The sequence below is a fragment of the Natrix helvetica genome (assembly GCF_964273705.1).
Source record: "Natrix helvetica genome assembly, chromosome: 2".
In the NCBI taxonomy this organism is placed as follows: Eukaryota; Metazoa; Chordata; class Lepidosauria; order Squamata; family Natricidae; genus Natrix; species Natrix helvetica.
The window spans coordinates 230,149,480-230,174,996 of NC_138552.1; the positions used below are offsets into that span (position 1 = coordinate 230,149,480).

At 42.7% G+C, this 25,517-nt stretch overlaps 1 protein-coding gene across 4 annotated transcripts in view; it reads left to right on the forward strand.

Annotated features, from left to right (window-relative positions):
- Positions 1–31: 31 nt before the first annotated feature.
- Positions 32–25,517, forward strand: part of TMEM63B (transmembrane protein 63B) — an 89,849-nt gene continuing 64,363 nt past the window's right edge. For 2 of the 4 annotated variants that reach the window (XM_081941552.1, XM_081941555.1), the window contains exon 1: positions 33–202. The gene's annotated coding sequence lies outside the window, so the exon portion shown is untranslated. Of the gene's footprint in view, positions 203–14,144; positions 14,274–25,517 lie in introns of all 4 variants that reach the window. The other 2 variants (XM_081941553.1, XM_081941554.1) reach the window with 2 other exon arrangements.

A 25,517-nucleotide genomic window follows, 5' to 3' on the forward strand; every position in this document is an offset into this window, starting at 1 on the left:
TCCCTCCCCTCCCTCCCTCCCTCCTTGTTCTTTTAGCCTAGCTGGAGCAGGGAGGCGCGAGCCAATCCAAGGAGGCGAAAGGCGTCTTCATTTAAGAAGAAAAAAAGGGGGGGACGTAGCTAAGTAGACCTGAGTGCGCTGGAGGAGCGGAGGCAAGCGGAGGCTGCGGGGCGAAGCGGAGGGACTCTACCTTGGACGCCGGGTAAGCCACCTGGTTGTTACTCCGAGTTCCATTGCAATATCGCTTCCCTTCCCCTGTCTCCACCCCATCCACCCACCCTCCCGCAGCGATAACAACTCCAAAATCCTCTTTACAGAAGGGAAGCTGGGTCAAACCCCCCCCCACGAGGAATCCTTGGAGACGGGGGAGGGGGGAATGGCTTTCCCGTGTTTTCCCGAGGGCTCCCTTCTCCAACTCGGAATCTGTTTACCGGGACAGATCTGCGGCTGGGCTTTTGCTTGTTCCCTCCCTCTCTGCCTTGCCCTAGAACAATGGAAGCGGCGACGGCCGTGTTGCTGCTCTCGGGATTCCGGGCGATCTGGCGCAGGCACTCGCATGCAGAGGTGGTGGCGGCGAGCCGGGGGCGAGGGCTGGCGCTGCCTCTCGCCCTCTACGCGTCTGCTTCAGTCCCTTTGCGGAGCCCTGCGGCAGGATCGACGGCTCCCTCGTCTCCTCGCTGCGTTTCTCCCGTTTTGCTGGGACTCGATTTTCTCCCCCGCTGGGTTCGGACGCAGTTTCCTTCCTCGCCTCCTCCCGCCCTAAAAAACAACCCCACCGTGGCTCTAGTTGCTGCATTTCGTTCCGCGTTTCTGGGATTTCCTTCCCAATGTCAGTGGGGAAAAGGAGAGGAGGACGAGATGGTTTTTGTTTGCTTTATTTTTATTTTATTTTTGTCAGCGGAAGGTCGTGGCCTTGGTTTTATTTTATTTGTTTTCCCCTTCCCGATCCCGAGGTGATCCTGCGTGGATCCGTTGGTGCTGCGTGCGTAAATAAGGCACAGGTATCTAGATCAAGATGGCACGGAGAAGAGAAGGAAGGCTGGCTGCTTCTTTGTTGCTGTTTCCACTCTGGATGGTGTGATCGTGATGATGTTGGTCCGCGATGCTGCAGTCACTCCCCCCTCATCCTTGGGCATGCGATAGATAGAGCCAGGATGGAAAGTAGAAGCGAGCCTATGAGAGAGCAAGTTGCCTCTTTCATGCGGCTTTTGTTTGGGAAGATTTTGCTGCAGCTTTCGGGGAAAACGCACCAGGTGCTTCGGAGAATTAGGCCACAAAAGCAGCAGGCAGGGAGAAAACCAGATCAGTTCCTAATCACCATCTGCACCTCCCCCTTTACACCACAATAGAAGCTTTCTGTCTTTTCCAAGGAGATATATTTTCTTGGAGGAGGAAGAGTAATTGACTTGTTGCTGTCAGTCAAAACATCTTTTCCTACCTTTGCCGGACAAAAAGCCCTCCCTAGCTTAATATCTGGTGACTGCTCTGCACAATCTCCATTCTGTCTGGCCTGTTGGCTGGGAATTACGTCTTCAACATCCGACCACAATTGAGCCCAAAATGTATGCTGTTAAGTGAGAAATTTGTTTAGTGAGTTTTGCCCCATTTTGCAACTTTTCTTGCCATATTTGTTAAGTGGATTACCACAGTTGTTAAATTAGTAACACGGTTGTTAAGTGAATCTGATTTTCCCATTGATGTTGCTTGTCAGAATGTTGCCAAAGAGTCATAAAATGTGAGTCAGTTGTCTAGCATCCAAATGTAAACCACATGACCATGGGAATGTTGCAACAGTCATAAGTGTGAAAAATGGTCATAAGTCACTTTTTTCAATGCCCTTGTAACTGAACAGTCACTAAGCACACTGTTGGAAATCGAGGACTACCCGTGTAGAAGTTAAAGTCCAACACATCATAGGGAAGGCTTGAGGAAAACCGTCTCCAAATTTTGCAACAATATAATACTGTTTCCCTTCTTGTAAGATCTAAGTCTACAAACCAATTCTAAGACTAAATTGTAAGTGTATGTAAAGATGTTTTAATATTGATTAGATCTGGTAAACTTTTTTATTATTATTGGCTTTTCTACTGGCTTGTTTTGCCTGATATTTCCTTCTCCCTTCAATTAATTTATTCTTTCCTCCCTCCACTCCAGTAACCACTTCCTTTGAGCATCTTCTTCAGACCACTTCTGCTTCTGCTCTGATTATATTTTCTTGAATAGAAAAGCAAGCTGCAAGTGGGGAGGAAGATATAGAGAGATTCCATTCCTGATCATAGTGGAGACTTTTTGCCGTGGTTTCCAAAACTCCCTGTTTCCATTTGTTCCAGTTATTGGCTTAAACTTAGTCAAGGTCTACTAATATGGGTGTGCCTGGATTTCAGTGTGTCAACACCTGATGATAAACCACTAACTGACTTATATAGAATTGGTGGGGCAGACTGAAGGCTAAATAAAGTAATGTATGTTGAGGCTAGCAGTCAATGGGTTAGAACAGATATTTTGCTCTAAAATTCTAAGCAAGTAATGCATATTTTTGGTATGGGACAGCCCTTAGGAAGGATCTGGGCTATGTTATTTGCCTTTGATGTCATTTTAACCAATGACTGGCTTCTAAAGACACAAAAGTTACATGAGCATTTTGGTAAAAGATTGGTGCCCATTGCTTGCCATTGCAAGAAAGCGCATACTCCTGCTGCAAACGTAAGCCTTAAATGTAAAGGAAGGCATTGAATTCTCATTAAAGAGGTGAAGTTAAGCTCCTCCCAAGGCCGCTCAAGTTCATGGAATTTTAATGCTATGGCTCCGGAGGTTTTTTTTTCTCTTCTCATTGAAGCTTTCAGGTTGCTAGTTAACCTTATCCAGATGTGAGTTTCAACCATTGACGGTATGGCATAAACAGATTCCTTTGAGTCAGGCTTGGCTCCTGGGAGCCTGGTGGGCACATCCCTGCTGTTTTCTTGGCAGCAGTATAGAAATGACTTGCCATGGCCTTCTGGGATTTTTTTCCCTTTGTCTCTTTCCAAACTAGCTTTCAGCTATGGAATTCCCTGCAGTATCTCCCATCAAGAACTAAATTCTAAATTCAGATAAACTGAGCCAGATATTGCCATCTGCTGTTGAATGCTGAAATGCAGTTATATTGTAGCTAAAGACAGAAAAAATGAATTGGCACAGTAACTCTTGGATTTGAATTTAGGGGTTCTCCCTCTCCCGTTTGTGCTCTGCTTATTGTTGTTACACAGCATAGGAATTGATATGATCTCTGAAAAGCTTGTTCTTTATCCATTACAACTTCAATGAAGTGTATTCAGTTCTTAATATCTGTCAAATGAGACTAGGAACAAAGATAAGATTCCCCCCTCCCCAATGATTTTATTAAAAATTACTAATGAAAAGAATCAAATACAAGCTGGAAAAAATAGTAAAATACAAAAAAAGTGCAAAAACAGAAAATAACAAAAGGGAAAGGGAAAAATAGTAACTAACTCCCCCCTTTATACCCGCAAGTAAAGGCAATTTTAATAGGGCTTATCTTCCCATAGCTTATTTAAATAAAAAAATCCAAATATTTTCTTAATTCTTTGTCGGCAAAAAAAAGTCCAGTAAAAGCAATCACATATAATTGTTTCTTTTAGTTCCAATCAAATAACCCAATCTTGTATTTTTTCCCTGAGTTTTTAAGAATCTTAATTTTTAACCCCTTCAAAAAGAGTCCTAGAGTTAAGTTTCTGTTCATCTTCCAGCCAAAAATCTTTCAAAGTTTTCACATATTTCTTTTGTACATCCAATAAGTGAAGTTTGTATTTCTATTTTTCACTTCTAATAAAGTCCTTCAACAGCTTAACAGCACTCTTTTGTACACCCAGTTAGAAAAGAGTTATCCAAATCAATTTTCTGAATCAAGGTTTGTAATTGCTTTTAGTCAGCCATCAGTTCCATTTATGTATCTATGTCCTCATTGCTTGTCACATTTAAGTCCCCCTTCGAAATAATTTCAAAATTATCCATTGGAACTTGTTCTTGATCTGTAATGCTACATCTAGGACTCTTGAATGTCTCTTAATTGAGAAGTCAATTTGCTAGTATATATTAAGATACAACTGTGCTAATTTTGTTTAAGAGAGGAAATAATGTAAACTTATTGCTTCTATTTATTTATATCCAGTATCTGTCGAAACTGTAAACTTGAAACAATATAGTGTTATATAGCAATAAAAATCACATTAGTTAACAATGAAAAGATGTGACAGTCATTTATTACGCTAATAAAAACACTAGCAGTTACCAAAAAAGTGAAGATAGGCAGAAGTACATGCCTTTCTCAAAATGGAAGATATTGACAAGAGTTGTGGTGCCATAAAATCTCATACATATGTGTGTGTATGTGTGCCTCATTTGAAAATAAGGGACTGGTTGGATTTCTTGTGTTGTGACTTTCTTACCTTTCTTCCAATAAATACTGTTGATTAGAATTGCTAGCTTGTTATTCAATGGATTAACAGCTTCCAGTCTAGATTAAAGAAGGGAACTAGGACAACAATAAGATAATAAAGAATTAAAGATCTTCACAGTAGCTAAAAAAAAAACCTTTGCTAGTATGAAGCAGGCAAAACATAACAATGTTTTGTCACCAGTTCCTTCCAGTAATTCATATCTAATATTTGATGTAGAGAAATTCACAATTATCTTGTTACTTATTTGAAGGAAATTCAGGGCAATGATACACACATCTGTTTAGATATAATTTCCATTGAGCTCAATGCTGTTTTTTCCCCAAGTGTGTCTCTTTAGGATTTTATACTATAGCTGCAAAGGGATGGGAGGTTATGGTAGATGTGGGCAAAATGTTAGTAAATTTGCTCTTTGGACCCTTTCTTCTAAGGAACTTGAACAATACATTACTATATGCTACCCAATATCCAAAGTTATAATTCATATCTTTTGTTAAACTAATAATCCTGAAGGGATATGAACATTTAAGGCAGAGAATGACATAATAGCAAAGCAACATCTGATGATTTCATTGCTAATAAAATTTGAATCAGAAATTTAAAATACTGCTTTTTATATTCTGGTGAAGTCCATTAATTATTAGATATTCCTCAGAATACATAATATTAGTTATAGGTTAGATTTGTAATACATTTGAACTTTGTATGAAGGTTTACACAAAAATTACAATATTTTGTTGTAAGAAAAATGCAGGCATAGCTAATATATCCAGATTCAGAACGCTGATGTTATCCACATTGTTGATTCAAAATGATCTTTAATATTATGAAATAACTTTACGATGTAATTTGGAAACACTAATCTGATTCCCATATTTCACTAGGGGTATAATCTGCCTTCTTTGGTTTTGACTTAATGTATTTTGATCCATAAACCAAGTGATTTATAGCTTTAGCATGTTAACATGAACTTTGTGAGTTATTTGATAAAGCACAATTAAACAATGATTTAGTTTTATATGTGAAATCTCTCACTATTTAGGTATAACATATTTTCATTGTACGGCAAAGGTGGTATTCAGCCAGTTAGGAATGGTTCACCCGAACCAGTAGTGGAAATCGCAGGTCGGCCCACTGTCCTATTTAGGCATGTTTTTGAGGCTGGTCGCATGCGCAGAAGGTATGCAAGCAAATTACATGCATGGAAAGGTGGGCGCATGTGTGGAAGATGCACACATGCTTCACACGTGCGTGTGCATGAAGTAGGCGGGCGCACGCAGGGCGAACCAGTGGTAATAAAATGTGCAACCCACCGCTGCTGTACTGTGCCCAATCTTTGCCAGTATACTGTATATTTAACTCTCCTACCCTGGTCTCCTTTTAGTGAAAAAGCAATGGTTCTAGCTTCTACGCATTTAAATGTAAATGTATATGTCATTTGCTATTTAATAATGAATTATATATATGAAAAAATAGTAAAGATCTAGGGAAATGTATCATCTGATTCTTTCTGGGATCCTTAGGTCCTAGGATAAATGGAACCCTAGCCTGACATCTGTTCAACTCGTCTCCTGTATCAGTGTCCCCTGTGCCATTGGCTAAGCTCACACACTTGGCGGAGGTTGCCAGCTGCCAGTCTACTTGCTCGCATTGTGTGAGCAACTTTACAACTCTACTTAAACACCCCACCTATGTGATATCTCTAACCTGGTGTACACTGTATGAACAGCCAATCGTACCTGTGTGGGGAAAGGCTGAGACATGCTGTTTCCGTAACGCTCCTGCCATGGGGAGGAGGCCTATTTCTTAGTAGGGAGAGGTGCTAGAAGGGTTCTAAGTATTGTGTCCACAGCCATCTTTCCCTAATTTGAAATTGTTCTACCTTGTTGATTAGCATTGTTTTAAAGGCTTCAGCTAACCAAACCTCATGTCTGTCTATGTGTGTTCCTATTTGGAATGCCCCATAGCAGCTTGCTGCCTTCCAATTGTAATAAGGAACCATAAAGACAGTCACAATCTTGGAATTTTCTCCATCCCTGGTCTAGATTTGCATTAGTATTTTACTAAGCAACTGTTAATGTGAGAAAGCATAGAAATCTGCTCTTTTTTTCATTTGTGAAATGAAAATGTGGCAGCAAACAACCAGCCTGCAAGCATCCAGCAATGCCTCTTTGCTTCTGGCTGTTCTTCAAAGATGGTAGGATGACCAGGGATTGCACTTCTGGATTTGCATTTCTTAGGTCTGTCGGTCTGTGTGAAGTTCTTGAAATTCATTAGGGGAAGAGGATGCTGTCTGTGAGCTTCTCTAACCTGCAAACTACTCCTTGAACAATTCATAATCTTGTTCCCCCGAATCGGCATAAAAGTGACTCATTTTCAGCATTGTAATTTGTTGCTTGCCGTATTTTTGGGATTATAAAATGCACCTTTTTCCCTCAAAAAAGAGGGTGAAAATCTGGGTGTGTCTTATACACTGAATATAGCATTTCTTGCCTCCCAAAACTCTAGCCACTTCACCAAAATGGCCGTGCATAGCCTTTAGGAGGCTTTCAGAGTGCTCCTGGGGGCTGGGAAGGGCAGAAATAAGTGAAAAACATGCCATTTTTTGCTCAATTTTGCCCCCCACCCCCAACTCACAGGAGCACTCTATGAGCCTCCTACAGGCTATGCATGCCCTTTTTTTGACAAAAAATGGGCCATTTTTGGCTCATTCTTGCACCCCGCCCCCACCCCCCAGGAGCACTCCACAAGCCTCCTAAAGGCTATTCATGCCCCTTTTTGAGGAAAAAAACAGGTCCGTTTTCGCAAAAAACAGGCCGTTTTGGGAGGTGTGCAAAAACTTTTTTTAAAATTTGCCTCTTAAAAATCTTTGTGCGTCTTATACTCCGGTGCATTTTATACTCCGAAAAATACGGTATTTTATTTTTGTCGGGCTTGGGATGATAGTTTGGCCTGATTTTATCTCTATGTGGTTGGAACTGCGGTTGCAGATAAACCAAAGAACTACCCTACTCAATATTATGACAGGAGTAGGCTATGGGAGCTAAGGTTCTCTTAAATTGGAAAAAGAATTATTCCTATGGAATTTGCTACTGGTTCTTGATGCCGTAAATGTAGAAGCTTCACTCAAGGAAGGCTCCTTCATAAGATTAGGATGAATCAGCCTAAGGCAGTCCTTTGGGCCTGACAGTCGTCTTGCATTCACAAATTCATGGGAAAGTCTTGATCACCTACTGGAGAATGCTATGGAATCTATAGTATAGATATTAAGCCACTGTTTGATCGAAGGTTTTTAGTATCCTTGACATGCTTGAAATTGATCAATGAAAAACATCAGTTACAAAGTGCGCTTCCTTATCAAGTAACTTTTGTTTCTCCCCACACCATGAGAAGAACAGCTGATTTATTTGTTACTATGATGCGATGGTATCATTGTAAACATCTCAGACAATGGCACTCCCAAGAAGTAAAGGAAATTATATTGGACATAAGTAACCAATGAACATATAAGTTTATGTTTTCAAATTTGTCAACCTTAAGACATGTGGACTTCAGTTGCCAGACTTCTGGGAGTTAAAAGAACATATATCTTAAAGTAGACTAGTTAGAAAACACTGATTTCAGGGAAAGAGAATGGATAAAAAGAAGGAAAGCTGATCACCGTATATGAAGATGGGAGAGCCAAATCCAAAGGAAAAGTTGATTTACTGGCTATATTGTTGTCAATTTCCTAGAAAAACTAAGGGGGAAAACCAGCTTGTACCACAGCTGTGAGGGCCTACTATCATCTCTTTGTTACCCTAACCCCCACCCCAGGAATAAATGTGTCTTTATCAAAGAGAAATAATTAAAGGATAAATTCTGTTCTGGATTTGTAAATGTCTCAAACCAGAAAAAAATGATAAGAATGCATAAATAGTATTCAAAATGAAGGGGGATGCGTGTGTGCCCGCCCAAACTCTGAAAATGCAATGCGCATGTAGCCCTGCACAAGTGCATATGTGCACGGTCCCCCCACATGCCCCGCACATGCATGCACACACAACCCCCGCAACCCTTGCATATGCTCTGCCACCCCTGTGCATGCACGTGCAGCCCCCCTACATGTACCCTACCCCACGCATGCATGGCAGAGACCCAAAGACCAGCTGGCCGGCGTGAGCTGTTGCACCCATGCGCGGTGGAGCTAAAGTGGGGCAACAGCTCACATGCTATAAGAGAGGGCACTGCGTGCCACCTCTGGCATGCGTGGCATAGGTTTTCCATCATTTATTTATTTATTTATTTATTTTATTGAACTTATTAGTTGCCCCCTCTCCCCACAGGGACTCGGGGCGACGTACAGAGCAATAATCAAGATAGCACCATATATCGTGCAGAGGAGGTAAAAATAAGTCCATAAATAAGCATACTTACAAAATTTAAAACCCCAAAAATATTAAACTCTAAAAACTTTAAAAACAAAATTTCCATTATAAAATGACCTGGGGTGGCAAGATTGTAACGTTATGCCAGGCCGGCTTGACAAAACAGGTAGGTCTTCAGCTTCATACGGAAGGAGCGAAGGTCGGTTGTTGTCCGGATGTCTGGGGGGAGGTCATTCCAAAGGGTAGGGCCCACCACAGAGAAGGCCCTACTCCTGGGCACCGCCCTCTGGCACTCTCTAGAGGACGGCACCCGGACTAGCCCCTCTCTGTGTGAGCGAATGGGTCGCAGGGATGTATGGGGCAGGACGCGATCCCGCAGGTAACTGGGCCCTGTGCCATGGAGCGCTTTAAAGATGGTAACCAGTACCTTGAAGCGCACCCGGTAGGCCACAGGAAGCCAGTGCAGCTCGCGCAGGATAGGTGTTATATGGGAGAATCTCGATCTCCCCATAATAACCCGCGCGGCTGCATTCTGGACCAACTGCAGTCTCCGGGCGCACCTCAAGGGGAGCCCCATGTAGAGAGCGTTACAGTAGTCCAGGCGGGATGTCACCAGCGCGTGAGTGACTGTGCGCAAGGCCTCCCGGTCCAAAAGGGGCCGCAACTGGCGCACCAGGCGAACCTGGTGGAACGCCCCCCTTGCCACGGCCGCCACGTGATCTTCTAAGGTCAGCCGATCATCAAGGAGGACGCCCAAGTTGCGCGCCCCTTCCACCGGGGCTAATTGCTCATCCCCGATGGTCAGCGATGGAGTATGCTGATTGAATCGGGAAGCCGGGAACCACAGCCACTCTGTCTTGGAGGGGTTGAGCCTGAGCCTGTTGTCATCCATCCAGACCCGTACGGCTTCCAGACACCGGGCCATCACTTCGACAGCCTCGTTGGGGTGGTTTGGGGTGGAAATGTACAACTGAGTATCATCAGCGTACAGATGGTAACTCACCCCAAAACCACGGATGATCTCGCCCAGCGGCTTCATATATATGTTGAACAGGAGAGGCGAGAGGATCGACCCCTGAGGGACCCCACAAATGAGGGGCCTTGCGGTCGACCTCTGCTCCCCCGTCAACACACATTGCGTCCGGCCAGAGAGGTAGGAGCGGAACCACCGCAGCACGGTGCCTCCAACCCCCAACCCCTCCAGCCGGCGCAATAGGATACCATGGTCGATGGTATCGAAGGCCGCCGAGAGATCTAATAGGACAAGGATGGAGGAACAACCCCCATCCTTTGCCCTCCAGAGATCATCCACCAACGCGACCAAGGCCGTCTCCGTGCTGTGACCGGGTCGGAAGCCGGACTGGCGCGGGTCTAGATAATCAGCTTCCTCCAGGTGGCGCGGAAACTGCTGAGCCACCACACTCTCAACAACCTTCGCTAAAAAAGGAAGCGTACAGATGGTCCGCCATTCCCCCGGAAGCTCCTCCTCCTAGCCTACATGTACCCTACATGTACCCTACCCCACGCATGCATGGCAGAGACCCAAAGACCAGCTGGCCGGCGTGAGCTGTTGCACCCATGCGCGGTGGAGCTAAAGTGGGGCAACAGCTCACATGCTATAAGAGAGGGCACTGCGTGCCACCTCTGGCATGCGTGGCATAGGTTTTCCATCATGCTACTAAGGCATAATGTGGTTTAGCTCAGCAGTTCAAAGGGGCAAGGGGAGATGTTGAACTATGAGCAATCTGTCTCAGCAGAAAAACAAAACTTCTCTGAAGTATGTGGTGATTGTCCCTTTTCAAGCTTTTCCGACATGATCTTTTGCAGCCTCCCTGGTCTAGAATGCGGTACTGTCCTTGGTCTTTAGCTCAGCTGTTTCGGGCAACAATTTACTTTCTTCATTCAGCAGAGATAATTATAAGACCTGATGCTGAGGATGGAACAGCCAGGCACTTAATATTCTAAAATAAGAACCGTCAACATTAGTAACTATATCTCAGTGTTTTGAGAGATTTATTGATTTATTGAACCTTAAACTGAAGGTTCTTCCAAAGCCATGAGCTTGCTCTGTCAGCCTTGTTCTGTTGAAGCAAAAGGAGAAGCCAATAAAGATAAACAGGAAAGAAACAAAATAAATCCTTCATGGACTATAAAACAATATGCTACAGATAGTAAGGGGCAATGAAAGCCACTCTGCGTGTTGAAAATAATCCAGAAAGATGTGTAAGTAAGCATTCCTCACTATGGTCCAGTTTGGTGCAAATCAATAGGTATTGGAGTGTTTGGGAAATCTACTCCTAGTATTTATTAATACTTTCATACGGAAATTTTCCTGGTTAAAGGAGAACCTATTGACCAGACTTAGTAGCTCTTCCTTGTTTCATTTTTCAAGCAAAAATAGAATTGAGAGAGAATATAATGTATGGCCATCATGATCACTGCAGTTGCCACTATTCTTATATTCAGCTGGAGATGAATTTTGTATGTATGTCTATAAAAGATCACATAAAATTTACAAAATCTGTTTGATCAAAGATGGTAGCGGAACATTTGTGAAGAGTGTCCCTTTAATCTCATAGATGGAACAGTTTAACTTGGAAGGACAGAGATTGTAGATAAAACACAGTTTCATCTGAAACCAAAGATTGTCAAAGTATAATGACCAGTTCAGTGTAAAAATATCTAGGAAGTCATTCATATAAGCATACAAACTCTTTGATTTTGTCTATAAGTTGAAACAAGGTCATTCCAAAATTGCATTGTTTCTTCATTCACCACTTGAAATATGTGTTCAGATATTGACATGCTCTGCACTCCACATACCTTCCCCTTCCCAGTAACCTTTTTATGGCCTTGTGAGACTGTTCAAGGGTTTCGGCTGAAACAAATGAGTCCTGAATTAATTTTACACTTGGAGTCAATCCATTTATATTTCTCTTATTTTCACTGCTGAAGAGAACGTAAGTCATTCATTTCATTCTCCGTTTGCTTTACAAATAAATGAGCACCACCATTTTTAAAAGAAAAAGGCCATCCAATGTATCCTTTCTAAAAATTACATGTACAGTGATTGCACTTGTAAGAACAGTCTCCTTAAACTCAAAGACCTCAGAAAATGACATAAAATTAAGATTTTATTAAGTTAAGACTGTGGATTAAAAAATCCACAAAATGAATTTCCTAGGAATCAGTGTAGTAGAAGTGGAACAACAAGTCTATCCTTGCTGAAAATCACCTACCGTATTTTTTGGAGTATAAGATGCACCGGAGTATAAGACGCATCAAGGTTTTGAAGAGGCAATTTTTTTAAAAAAAAGTAGGTACGTAGATAGAGGGGGAGAGAGGGAGAAATACAGTAGATAGATAGGGAGAGAGAGAGAGTAGGTAAGTAGGTAGGTAGGTAGAGGGATAGAGAGAAATACAGTAGGTGGGTAGGTAGAGAGAGTAGGTAGGTAGGTAGATAGATGTTCCCAGGTGTATTTATCTATGTAGTGGGGAAGGAAATCACTGATAACCTGCAGCACCTAAGACTTGTTTCTGCTGGCACAGCACTTGATCAATGTAATTCTCATCAATCACATTAACTAAAGCACTTTCCGAAAGGGAAAAAAAGTTTTTTGCACTTTGCAAACCTCCCCAAAACGGCCCGTTTTTCGCAAAAATGGGCCCTTTTTTTCAAATAATAGACATGAATAGCCTTGGGGGGGGGGGCTTGCAGAGTGCTTCTGGGGGGGCAAAAAAGAGCAAAAAATGGCCCGTTTTTCGTGAAAAAGGGCTTTTTTTGTCAAGAACTTGCATGCATAGCCTTATGGAGGCTTATAGAATGCTGCTGGGGGCTGGGGGGGCATAAAAAAGCCATTTTGTGCTCATTTCTGCCCTTCCCAGCCCCCAGGAGCTGTCTGAAAGCCTCCATAAGGCTAGGCACAGCCATTTTGGTGAAGGGGCGGAGCTTCAGGAGGCAAACGATGCTGTATTCAATGTATAAGACGCACCCAGATTTTCAGCCTCTTTTTTGAGGAAAAAAGGTGCATCTTATACTCCAAAAAATACAGTAATTTTGTTTCCATGTCTGAGAAGACACCTATATTTGTCCTCCCAATCCTAATCCAACTTCATGGTTTAAATGCTGTCTGGGGACCTCTGGAAGCTTACATCCACACAATTCAAAGTTGCCAAGATTGAGAAACATTGATGTTTGCTGTCCCTTACGATATGCATAGGATGTGAAGCTGCTTTTTCCCTAGAGCAAATCCATGTTTGCTCTGACTATTTCAGAACTATGATGACTACTGGATTTTGCTGTGTATTGCAGAGCAAGAATGATTTGGTCTGGTCTACTTGTTTGGGGTCTGGCTAATTAGGATACAACTGGAGCTTCCACATAAGCAGAGAAATAAATCATGTATCAGAGCTGTTTTTTAAATGGCTACTGGTGATATAGGGTGATGACCCAATGTCTATGTATTCTCCCTTGTGATCTGTTTAAATAGATGATAAATGAAGACTCCCCTATGTTTAGGGAATTTTAAAGAGGAGGACATTAATGGGATCTTTGATTGGGATGGTCAAATGACCTGCTAAGATACTGTGCTGTATAACAACAGAATGATCAACAGCTTTGCATGGAAAGCCCAAATGCATATCATGAAGTAGAAGTGCTTTTGATAGTTTAGATTCCCCAGCTTTTTTTTTTGCTTGCGCTAAGTGCAATTAACAATTAAAGATACTGCAAGATCTCTTCTGAGCAAGAAAGCATAAATAAGAGCCATTTAGTTTTTTTCTCTAAAGATCCCTAAAGATTCAAGTAAGAAAACAGTTCGCTTGAGTTCTTTGACATTGTACTTAACATGTTACACCATAAAATGTTACCATTGAGAAAATCCTGTCAATTGACATTGTCCATCTTGTTGCATATTAACAAGTCTCATAGCTATCATGTTTATTTTAATGTTATGATTGATTATGAGCCGAAGTGGTGCAGTGTTTAGAGTGCAGTACTGCAGGCTACTTCCGCTGACTGCTAGCTGCAGTTTGGCAGTTCAAATCTCATCGGCTCAAGGTTGACTCAGCCTTCCATCCTTCCGAGGTGGGTAAAATGAGCACACATATTTTGGGGGGCAATATGCTGATTCTGTAAACTGCTTAGAGAGGGCTGTAAAAGCACTATGAAGCGGTGTATAAGTCTAAATGCTATTGCTGTTAAATGTTTCTTCAGTCCATAAACCTAGGTATGGTATTTTGAGACAAGATTATTTTTTAAGTGTTTAAAGGCATTCGCCATGTGGTGAAATAACAACATGCGATTCTGTATGTGTCATTTCAGAGGTAGGTCCGTATGGACTGAGAGCCTAAGTGTCCCTGAGAATCCAGAGGAGGCAGCAAGATATTTAAGAGAGGAAACCGGGCTGTTGCAGAAAAGACAGAAGAACCTCAGAATCTTAAGAGATTTAGAGTAACACCACTTCAATTACACTACATATAAGTTGTGTGGGAGAATAACTTTGGTAGCCTTTTAATGCTGCTTTACAATGTCTTTCTAGCAATAAAGTTATTTCCATAAATCCAAATGGGTCTTGTCTCCTGAGTTTACCAGGCCCAGAGGATTTTACTATGCCCCATTGAGTTAAATGGTGCTTATTCCAGAAAAAAAATGCAGAATTATATGATTTTTTTTTGTTTAAAAAAAGATTTTGAAATTTTGAATTTATGTGAAAAAAGAATTATTGTCAATTGCTAATGATCCTGTATAAAAGGGTCTCTCCACAGTTTATAACCTAGGTTTTCTCTAACTCATTTGTCCTTTTAATCTGTTTTACTGGCTCAAGAGGTCTCAAAGTTCAATAGCATTGGTGTTTCCATGTACTAAATAATTATAATATTTAAATTAATAAGCTGCTATACCTTCTAAGCTCTTTATGCAAAATAGAAGTGATGGGGGCAGGGAAGAGAAATGAAACTATAAAGCTGGTTGCATTAAGGGCTGAAACTGGCAAGAGAGGAAAGAAAGAGGCTCCAACCAGGCAATTATGCCCATTTTCTGCAAGTGTCGTTTGCATTTCATCTGGGAAAAGTGCAACAAAACATCCATTAACATGAAGGATCCCAAAAAGAGATCTAGGATTTAAACTCTATGGGTTTGATAGCCTGAAAAACAGAGATGTGGTTTATTTAAGTTTGCAGTAAAGCTTTTGTCTAATTATCCTGAGTCGGGGGAATGGGGGAGAGATTGAGATCCTATGTATATGTTAACAATCCAGTGTATAATATCTGTATGCAATTGATCCTTGACTTATGACCGCAATTGAACCCAAAATGTATGTTGCTAAGTAAGACATTTCTTAAGTGAGTTTTGCCCCCATTATGCAACCTTTCTTGCCACAGTTGTTAAATGAATCATTGTAGTTGTTAACTTAGCACAGTTGTTAGGTGAATCTGGCTTCCCCGTTGTCTTTGCGTGTCAGAAGGATGCAAAAGGTTATCACGTGACTCCAACAAACTACAGTTGTTATTTCATTTCATTTCATTTATTAGCACTTATATACCGCCCCCTCTCCCGAAAGGGACTCGGGGCGGTGTACAGTCCGTATTAAAAAACACCAAATAGAATACATGTATGCATAGGAGGAGGATAAAATAGGCCAAAACTGTACAGCTAATAAGTAAACAATATAAAAATTTAAAATATCATACAATTTATACACTATCCCTCTAAAAGCCAGTAAAAAGTATATGCCAGGGGGTAGACGTTGTAAATTATGCCAAACCAGCCAGTCGGAACAGGTGTGTCTTCAGTTTCTGTCGGAAGGAGCGGAGGTCAGTAGTGGTTCTAATGTCGGGGGGGGAGGTCATTCCAGAGGGTTGGGCCCATCACAGAGAAGGCCCTACTCCTCGGTGTCGCCCGTTGGCATTGCCTCGTGGACGGCACCAGGAGAAGGCCCTCCCTGTGAGAGCGGATTGGCCGCAGGGATGTGTGCGGGAGGATGCGATCCCGCAGGTAACTAGGCCCTATGCCATGGAGCGCTTTAAAGATGGTAATCAGAACCTTGAACCGCACCCGAAAGACCACAGGTAGCCAGTGCAGCTCGCGCAGGAGAGGTGTTACGTGGGAGTACCTAGTACTCCCCATGACTACCCGCGCGGCTGCGTTCTGGACTAGCTGCAGTCTTCGGGCGCGACCCAAGGGAAGCCCCATGTAGAGAGCGTTACAGTAGTCCAGGCGAGACGTCACCAGCGCATGAGTGACTGTGCGTAGGGCATCACGGTCCAGAAGGGGGCGCAATTGGCGCACCAGGCGAACCTGGTGGAACGCCCCCCTTGCCACGGCTGCCACATGATCATCCATTGACAGCCGGGCATCTAGGAGGACGCCCAAATTGCGCGCCCGTTCCACAGGGGGCAATTGCTCGCCCCCTATGGCCAGTGATGGAATTAACTGGCTGAACCGAGGTGCCGGTAGCCACAGCCACTCAGTCTTGGAGGGGTTGAGTTTGAGTCTGTTGTCCCCCATCCAGACCCCGACGGCTTCCAAACACCGGGACATCACTTCGACAGCCTCGTTGGGGTGGCTTGGGGTTGAAATGTACAGCTGAGTATCATCAGCGTACAGATGGTACTCAACCCCAAAGCCACGGATGATCTCACCCAGCGGCTTCACATATGCGTTGAACAAAAGGGGCGAGAGGACCGACCCCTGCAGCACCCCACAAGAGAGTGGCCTCGGGGTCGACCTCTGCCCCCCAGTCAACACATATTGCATCCGGCCGGAGAGGTAGGAGCCGAACCACCGTAAAACGGTGCCTCCGACTCCCATCCCCTCCAGCCGGCGCAATAGGATACCATGGTCGATGGTATCAAAAGCCGCTGAGAGATCTAATAGGACCAGGATAGAGGAACAACCTCTATCTCTGGCCCTCCAGAGATCATCCACCAACGCGACCAAGGCTGTCTCGGTGCTGTGCCCGGGTCGGAAGCCGGACTGGCGTGGGTCTAGATATACGGATTCGTCGAGGTGCCGTGGAAACTGCTGCGCCACCACATTCTCAACAACCTTCGCTAAAAAGGGAAGGTTGGAGACTGGACGATAATTAGCTAGCTCCATTGGGTCAAGTGAAGGCCTCTTGAGCAGGGGCTTCACCACCGCCTCTTTCAAGGCAGCCGGTAAGAAGCCCTCACCCAACGAGGCGTTCACCAGGCCCAGAAGCCAGCCTCGCGTCACCTCCCAGGATGCCAGTACCAACCAGGAGGGGCACGGGTCCATTGAACATGTGGTGGGTCGTAGCCGTCCCCATAACCCGTCTAAATCCTCGGGGGCAACAGAGTCAAACTCCTCCCAGAGTGGACTCACAAGACTCACTGATGTCGGCTCGTCCGGACCACTGGGGGGGGGGCCATCCGCTCCGGATCTGAGCGACTTTGTCTTGCAGATATTCTCCAAACTCCTCTGCTCTTCCCTGCAAGGGCGCCTCCCGCGTCTCCTGCAACGAGAGAGCGGGTCACCCTAAACAGGGCGGCAGGGCGGTTATCCGCAGACGCAATGAGAGCGGCACAATGCCTACGTTTGGCCGCTTTCAATGCCACAAGGTAAGTCCGTAAAAAGGTTCTTACCTGTGTTCGGTCAGATTCGGAGCGTGAGGACCTCCACCTGCTCTCTAGACGTCTCCTATGGCGCTTCATCACCCTGAGCTCCTCGGTATACCAAGGGGCCCGGGTGGCTCGCTGCCGCAGGAGAGGTCGCAGAGGCGCGACCCGGTCTAAGGCCCCCGCCGTCGCCCTATTCCAGGCGTCGACTAGGTCCTCCGACCGAGCGCGGGTTAGGGCTACAGGTAACGGCCCAAGCTCCGCCTGGAACCTATCCGGTTCCATCAAGTGCTTGGGGCGGTACCAGCTTGAACATACTGGTTCCGCCTCCTCGCGGTGGAGGGTAGCGCCAGGGAAGTCGAGCCGGAGATATGAGTGATCTGACCATGACAGGGGCATAATCTCTAAATCCCCTATTCCCAGATCACTCGTCCACTGTTCAGATACAAAGATAAGGTCCAGTGTGTGGCCGCCTTCATGTGTGGGGCCCTGAATTAGTTGGGTCAGGCCCATGGCTGTCATGGAAGCCATGAACTCCCGAGCCACCTCAGACGCTGCTCCCGTCGACGGCAGGTTGAAATCCCCCATAACCAAGAGTCTGGGAATCTCAACCGCCGTCTCCGAGACCAGCTCGAGGAGCTCGGGCAGGGCCGCTGACGTATAGCGAGGAGCCAAGTATACAATCAGCAGACCCCACTGCCTCCTTGGGCCCCATTTCATACCCAGCGACTCACACCCGGGTATCTGAGGGACAGTGAACTCCCTCGGCTCTAGACAATCCCGTATAACTACCGCCACCCCACCACCCTTACCCAGGGCCCGAGGCTGATGGAATGCACGGAAACCCGGTGGGCACATTTCCACGAGGGGTAAACCACCCTCGTGGCCCAACCAGGTTTCCGTTATCCCTGCAAGGTCTAGCTCCCCCTCCGAGATCAACTCGTTAATGAGGGGGGCCTTGTTGGTCACAGACCTTGCATTGCAGAGCATCAGCCTAAGGCCCTGGCTCTGTAGTTCCCGACCACCTAGGCTGCGGGGGTTGGTACAAGCGACCGGGCGTAGCCAGCAGCCACGGTCTCCCAACCGACCTTGCGATTATAAGTCAGGGGTGTCCAAACTTGGCAACTTTAAGACTTGTGGACTTCAACTCCCAGAATTCTGGCTGGGAAATTCTGGGAGTTGAAGTCCACAAGTCTTAAAGTTGCCAAGTTTGGACACCCCTGTTATAAGTTATGAGTTAATTGCCAAGTGTCTTAATTTTGGTCCTGTGACCATGTGGATGCCACAAAGGTCATAAATGTGAAACGCGGTCATAAGTCACTTGTTTCTGTGTCACTGTAACTTTGAACCATCACTAAATGAACTGTTTTTAAGTCAAGGACTACCTGTAATTATAACATTTTATACAAAATGTCAGAAACTTCAAATCCCTTGCAAATCTGCTAATTACTTCAGTTCTTCCAAATACAGTATATAGCATTTGAAGTCTCACATATATCAGGGGTGCTTAAATCTGCACTTCAGGGCCCACCTGGAAATAGCAAAGGACACGGTGCCTTCGGCAGCCAAAACGGGGTCTGGGGGGTTATGCAGCCTCCTGTGCCCCATTTTCAGCCTGGATGGCTTCCTGCAGCACTCTGCCAGCCAAAATGGGCAATGGGGAGGCCGCAGCCCCCCATGCCTTGTTTTGACCAGCAGGGTGCTGCAGGAGACATCAGTCCCATCTCCTCCCCCCCACCAGTCAGCCCACGGAGGAGAACTACAATGTTGATCTGGCTCTTGAAGAAATCCAGTTTGACACCCTGTTATATATGCTTCTATTTTTTCCCCTAATGTTTAATGAATCTCTCTTTTTTATTTTATTTTAGGCCTAACCAATTTAGCCATAGTATTTTTTGTTCTCTGTGCAATGCTGGCTGTCCAATAATTTACCAGTAAATTAATTGTTGCTTGCTTTATTTCTCAGAGAATCCTGGGAGTGCCAAAAAGAACTATGAATCATGGATAAAATCAGCATATATTTAAATTTCCTGAATGCTCCAAGATTTGTGGCAATGCAAACAAAGCAGGCTAATGTGTTGATGGGTAGGTAGTTAGTATGGTATGTTTTAGTGGCTGTTCTACTCCCAGCTGTTTTATTTTATCTGTTTTTAATTGTTTCAAACTTTGTATTGGATTTTGTAAGCCATTCAGAGACTGCTGGAGTGGGGAACCCTAAAAATTCAATCAAACAGATAAAGATTATTAGGCTCAATGGTGAAAAAAGTCTAGTGAATTGAGAAACCAAGGAATATATTGCCAAGCTCTAAAACTTTTGGTTGTAGAAATTCCTTGGTGCTAACTGAAATAGTAGTAGTTCATATGTTCAAAATTGTGCCTTTTATTTTCCAAATTACTGGAAAGTAACCAGTAGGTCTCTATTTTTAAGCAATTGTCATTTAAACATTTATTAGTCTTTGTAATCTCCATTATAATCTATTTCTTTGTAAGCCATTGAAGAAAAAATGTATAACCCAGGCAATAAAACAGTCAGGATAAAAATTAACATATTAAATGTAAAGGTAAAGGTTCCCCTCGCACATATGTGCTAGTTGTTCCTGACTAGGGGGCGGGTGCTCCTCTCTGTTTCAAAGCTGAAGAGCCAGTGCTGTCCGAAGACGTCTCCGTGGTCATGTAGCCGGCATGACTAAACTCCGAAGGTGCACAGAACGTTGTTACCTTCCCACCAAAGGTGGTCCCTATTTTTCTACTTGCATTTTTACATGCTTTCAAATTGCTGGGTTGGCAGAGGCTGGGACAAGTAATGGAAGCTCACTCTGTTACGTGGCACTAGGGATTTGAACTGCAGAACTGCTGACCTTTCTAATCGACAAGCTCAATGTTTTAGCCACTGAGCCACCGCGTCCCACATTATATATGAAATATTAAATTTAATATTTAAATGAGTGTACCCTTATTTTTCTTCTCTAGCCCTATGTTTGTATTTCAGTCATAAACATAGGTGTTGTCAGGCCTGCAGTCAAATTCCTTTTTAGGATCTTTGGCCTGCCACACTCTCTATTATTTCATTATGCTGTTTCATTAGTGTAGTAGTTGGGAGGGGGGAATAGAAAGGAGTAAAATTGTGGAATGTGGTGTTGTCATTCTTTTCTAGAAGCCCAAGGTCATTTTTGTCTCCGCACCTCTGCACCTGACCAGAACCAGCTGGGTGGAGATGCCAGTGTGGCCGAAGAAGATTGGACCATGTGATGGATTTATGGGTGTGGGAATAAGATCATGAACTTTCAACTGGGTGGAATTCCAAAAAGTTTTCAGATTTGGGATTCCACAGTTCGTTGCCAACATGTCTGTTTTATTAAATTGGAATTTTAAGGATAGCTCTGCCTTGGACTCTGGTTTAATTCTGCATAATATTTGGAACGCTGTTCATCCCTGAAAGCTACACCAGAAATAGTTCATGAGGTCGAGGTGAATATGTATTATTTGATGGCATGCCAGTGACAGAACTTAAATAGAATAATCTGAAAAGTTTTATTGCTTAGAATCTAGCATATTATTCCTGCTGCACAACATTCCTATTGTGCAACAATTCTGCTGCGATATTTCTGACCTGAATCAATAAGGTATTTGACTGTTACTTTATAAATAATAAATGTTAAGAAAAAAATCAATTTTCCTGTATTTATAAATTGGCTTTATTTTCCCAATCACATGTTTGATATTTATTTCTATGGTGGCCAGTCAGAATATTGTACATGTTGAACAAATGCACTTCACTGAGTTATATGGCTCCAGTTGGTATATTGTCCTCTTTGAATTCCACTGGAATTCAAAGGACAGTGTAGTCCAAACAATTTTGGAACATTCTGTCCCTCTTATTTTTGATTATGTGCCATCAAGTTGATATTTACTCTTTTAGGGACAACTTCTCTAGGAAATCCCAATTTTAGTCCTTCAGTTCTTCCAATGAAGCTCCTATCAGCAATGCAATCATGTCTATCTGTCTTATTGCTGGTGACTGTCTTCTTTCCTTTCAGATTTCCTAGCTTATCTATTTCTTAACAGAGCTAGGTGTTTGTGTAAGACTGTATGTCCTAACACGTGATCATATGAGCCTAGTCATTTGTGCCTATTTTGAGTGACAACTCCAGGTCCTGTAATTCTTTCCCTTTGCAATTTTTAATAACATTGTCCTTTCTAGTGGTCTCTTTTTTAAAGTACTGGCTTAGGGTCATTAACAGTTTTGCATGTCTTAAAATGTGCTAACAATGTCATTGTTCCCAAATCTGACTGTGGGAGATAATGGGAGTTGTAGTTCCATTGCTCATAGTTGTAGGATGCCAGGGAACGAACCATTGAGAAATTAACTTTTCCAAGGCTGATGGAAGATCAGATACTAACTGTGCCATTACTGATGTATTCATTATTAAGAGGCAAATCTGGTAAAATAATGCTCAACAGGTTACAAAATATTGAAAGTGACTGAATATTATTTTAAAGGTAGCTCTATGAAGGGTTCCTACTTTTTCCACTCACTATCCCCGTTGCAGAACACAACAGATATTCCAATTTATTTTAAAGCTGTAATTTTCCTCTGAACAATTTTCTTTCCTTCCCTGCTGAATCAATTTATAAATGGTCTTTTAGGTTACTGTATGCACAGAATTCTCCTAAATATATTCCAGTTCAAAGCTACAGCATGCCAAATTTTATTCATGGGGCACTGTTTACAGAAGATACAGATTACTTGAGTAAAATTAAGGACTGATGAACTGATGAGAATTCTGCAGTCACTTTTATCAGCCCATCTCATTAAAGAACAGGCAAAGCACCATTGGACCTTGCAACTACAGTACTATTACCCCCCCCCCTCCAAAAGCTTTCCCAACACCTCCAACATCCCCCATAGTTACAAGGCATTGGTTGTGTATTCATGCTCCCCTTGCTGAGAGGAATTCTGGGAGTTGAAGTTCATGCCTCTTAAAATTGCCAAGATTAAGAAACACTGTTCTAAACACAGTGGATATTTTACTGCTGGCTATTTGCCTTTGGACTGGCAATTGCATGCTGAAAACTGCTACCACCTTACTGCCATCCATGTGAAAGGAGTCCCAGTGTTGATTGTGACAGTGTTGTCCCAGTCTGCCTCTTGTCTCAAGCAGCATCATCATCAAAATCCTTTGGGACAAAGTGTATCTTTACTAGATTCTTTTCCTCTTTGGGCCAATGTGGTTTCTTAAAGGTGATATTTTTATCAGTTAACTGACTTCCACTTAAGCAAGACCAGCAAAGAGAAGAGAATATTCTGTTCTTGGGAGATTTGTTAAAATGGCTACACTTTTGATCAGTGTCTTCGGTGATAGTCACTATTACTGAAAGCCTTATGACTAATCAGAAAGCTTTTATCAGGTACAGTTAGCTGGGGCTGAGTCATCTAAATTATATGTCTCAGGCACGGTTAATGTATAGCTAAACAAACAGGACTCTTCCACCTTGGGCTTAACTTGACTGTTAATCCACTTCTACTGATAATTAAGAAGTATGATTAACATTTCTTCTAATTCTGCCTTTCTGTGGTTTATAGAATCCGTGCTCCCTTAGCTTTTTAAACAATCTATGGTTATTTTACATGGCTTTCTTTGTGTGTGGCAATTATTAATGGACCGAATACAACTTTAATTTGCTTCTTTGTACTTTCAAAAGAAAGGACTTCCCTTTTATTTTATTTGTTTCCTTTTTCTATGGAAATATAAATAGCCACTCTTGAAATCCCATCCCAAGTCATTTTCTTGGCATTTTTAGCCATTTTGCTTAAACATATAATCTTATGGGGTACTAGAATTCAAGTGGTTTCCAGGCCTTTGAACTCTTTCAGGATCCTTTGAAGTATAGTAGTATAATAGTACTTTGAAGTACTATTTTTAAAAATCATTTATTTTTATAGTTGTCCATGTCAACAAGTGATTCTAGGCACTGTATATTGTGAATTGCTTATGAAGAGAAATTTCAAGCAAGAACCTGCATCCTATCAACATTATATCTGAAGTTTCCTAAAGTTTATCCCAGCTATTCTCCCACCTTCTTTCTAAGAGAGAAGGATGGGATAGAACAGTGATGGTGAATCTTTTTCTTATGGCGTGCCAAAATTGTGCATACACCAATTCAATTGTTCAGCATTGATCAATGAAGTTGTTTTTGCTCTCTGAACTTGCTGGTTTCATTACTCAACCAGGTAACATTTGCAAGCGAATATTGAAGCCCACAGGGCACCCAACCTCCCAATTTTATATTCCACTGCTTTATCGCTTCCACATTTAACCTGAGGTTAAAAAGCAGAAGTATTGATGTTTTTGGGGGAGAGGAGTTGTTTTAGAATAATATTAATTTTATGCATTTTGAATTTTTCCCTTTTTTGAGATGTCCTGGGATCAGAATTTATATATTATTTCTAATTGGATTATATTACACAAATAGAACTTCTTTTATACTGATAGCTTTCATTTTCATTTTTAATACCCGAAACAGAACTTGGTTTTATTGGGAGATTTTTTTATATCCTATGTTCACTTTATTAACATTTCCATCAGCTATCTACTAATACTCTTTTCAAATCATGTACTAAGATGTGTTTCCTTTGTTCCTATTCTATTTTATGTTGTATCTATAGAATCTTTTCCTTTTTTTGGTCAGTGCATCACTTTTCTCCCTGAGTTTGCGGCAGTCTCTTCATAGAACAACAATGAAACCCATTTAACAACATTAAAAATAAAAATATGGTTTTCTGCCTGGATGGTCCTCTGTAATGAGCCGAAGGACAGAAAGGGGGAGTAGTGAGCTCCCTCCCATATTTGGGCATACCAGGGGTTGTAACACAAATACATACCTATTTTCCTGGCTCAGCTCATAAGGAGGAGAGCCTGTGGCTCAGAGTTGCTTTTGGTTGAGATGGACAACTTTACAAATTTGATTAATTGACTTGATAAATAAATAGATGGAATTTTTCTTAGCATAGCCTTTTATTTTAAATCAGTATTTTTGGTTGACGTTTGTGTATTTCTTCAATATGTGCAAAATTGTAAGAAAGGTTATCAATACAAAATAATTGCTTTCTGCATGTGAGACACAGTATATGGTTTCTCCTAAATCTGCAAATGCAGTTATCACTGCAACAGTTATGCACTTGTGACTCATGGTTTGTTTGTTTATTACTCACCAATGATGATTTGGATTTATCCCGAATAATCTGTTAGTAATCATCTTCAGAATATGAGCTTAAATAAATAAATTGCATGCCAGACTAAGAGCTTTTTTGAACTATTTTGTCTTCATTTTCTCTGTGACAATATTTAAAATGTCCTAATGAAGATGTGCAGCCTGTCTGAAGTCCTAAAACCAATCAGCCAATAAAAGGAACTACCGTATTTTTCAGTGTATAAGACACACCGGAGTATAAGACTCACCAAGGTTTTGAGGAGGCAATTTTTTAAAAAGTAGGTAGGTAGATAGAGGGATAGAGAGGGAGAGAAAGAGAGAGAAGTACAGTAGGCAGATAGGGAGAGAGAGAGAGAGAGTAGTTAAGTAGGTAGGTAGGTAGGTAGGAGGGAGGGTGGGAGGTAGATAGATAGATAGATAGATAGATAGATAGATGGATGGATGGATGGATGGATGGATGGATAGATAGATGATAGATAGATAAAAGGATAGAGAGAAATACAGTAGGTAGGTAGGGGGAGAGAGAATGTGTAGGTAGATAGAGAGATAGAAAGAGAGAGAGAGAGAAATAGAGTAGATAGATAGGGAGAGAGAATAGTTAGGTACGTAGGTAGGTAGAGGGGGGGAGAGAGAAAAAGAGTAGATAGATAGAGACAGAGACGGAGACAGACAGGGAGAGAGTAGATAGGTAGATAGAGGATAGAGAGAGAGAGACAGAGAGAAATGCAGTAGGTAGGTAGGGGGGAGAGAGAGAGAGTAGATAGATAGAGTGGGGGAGAGAGAGAGAGAAATACAGTAGGGAGAGAGAGAAAGTAGGTAGGTAGGTAGATGTTTCCAGGTGTATTTATCCATGTGCTGGAGAAGGAAATCGCTGACAATCTGCAGCACCTAAGACCTTGTTTCTGCT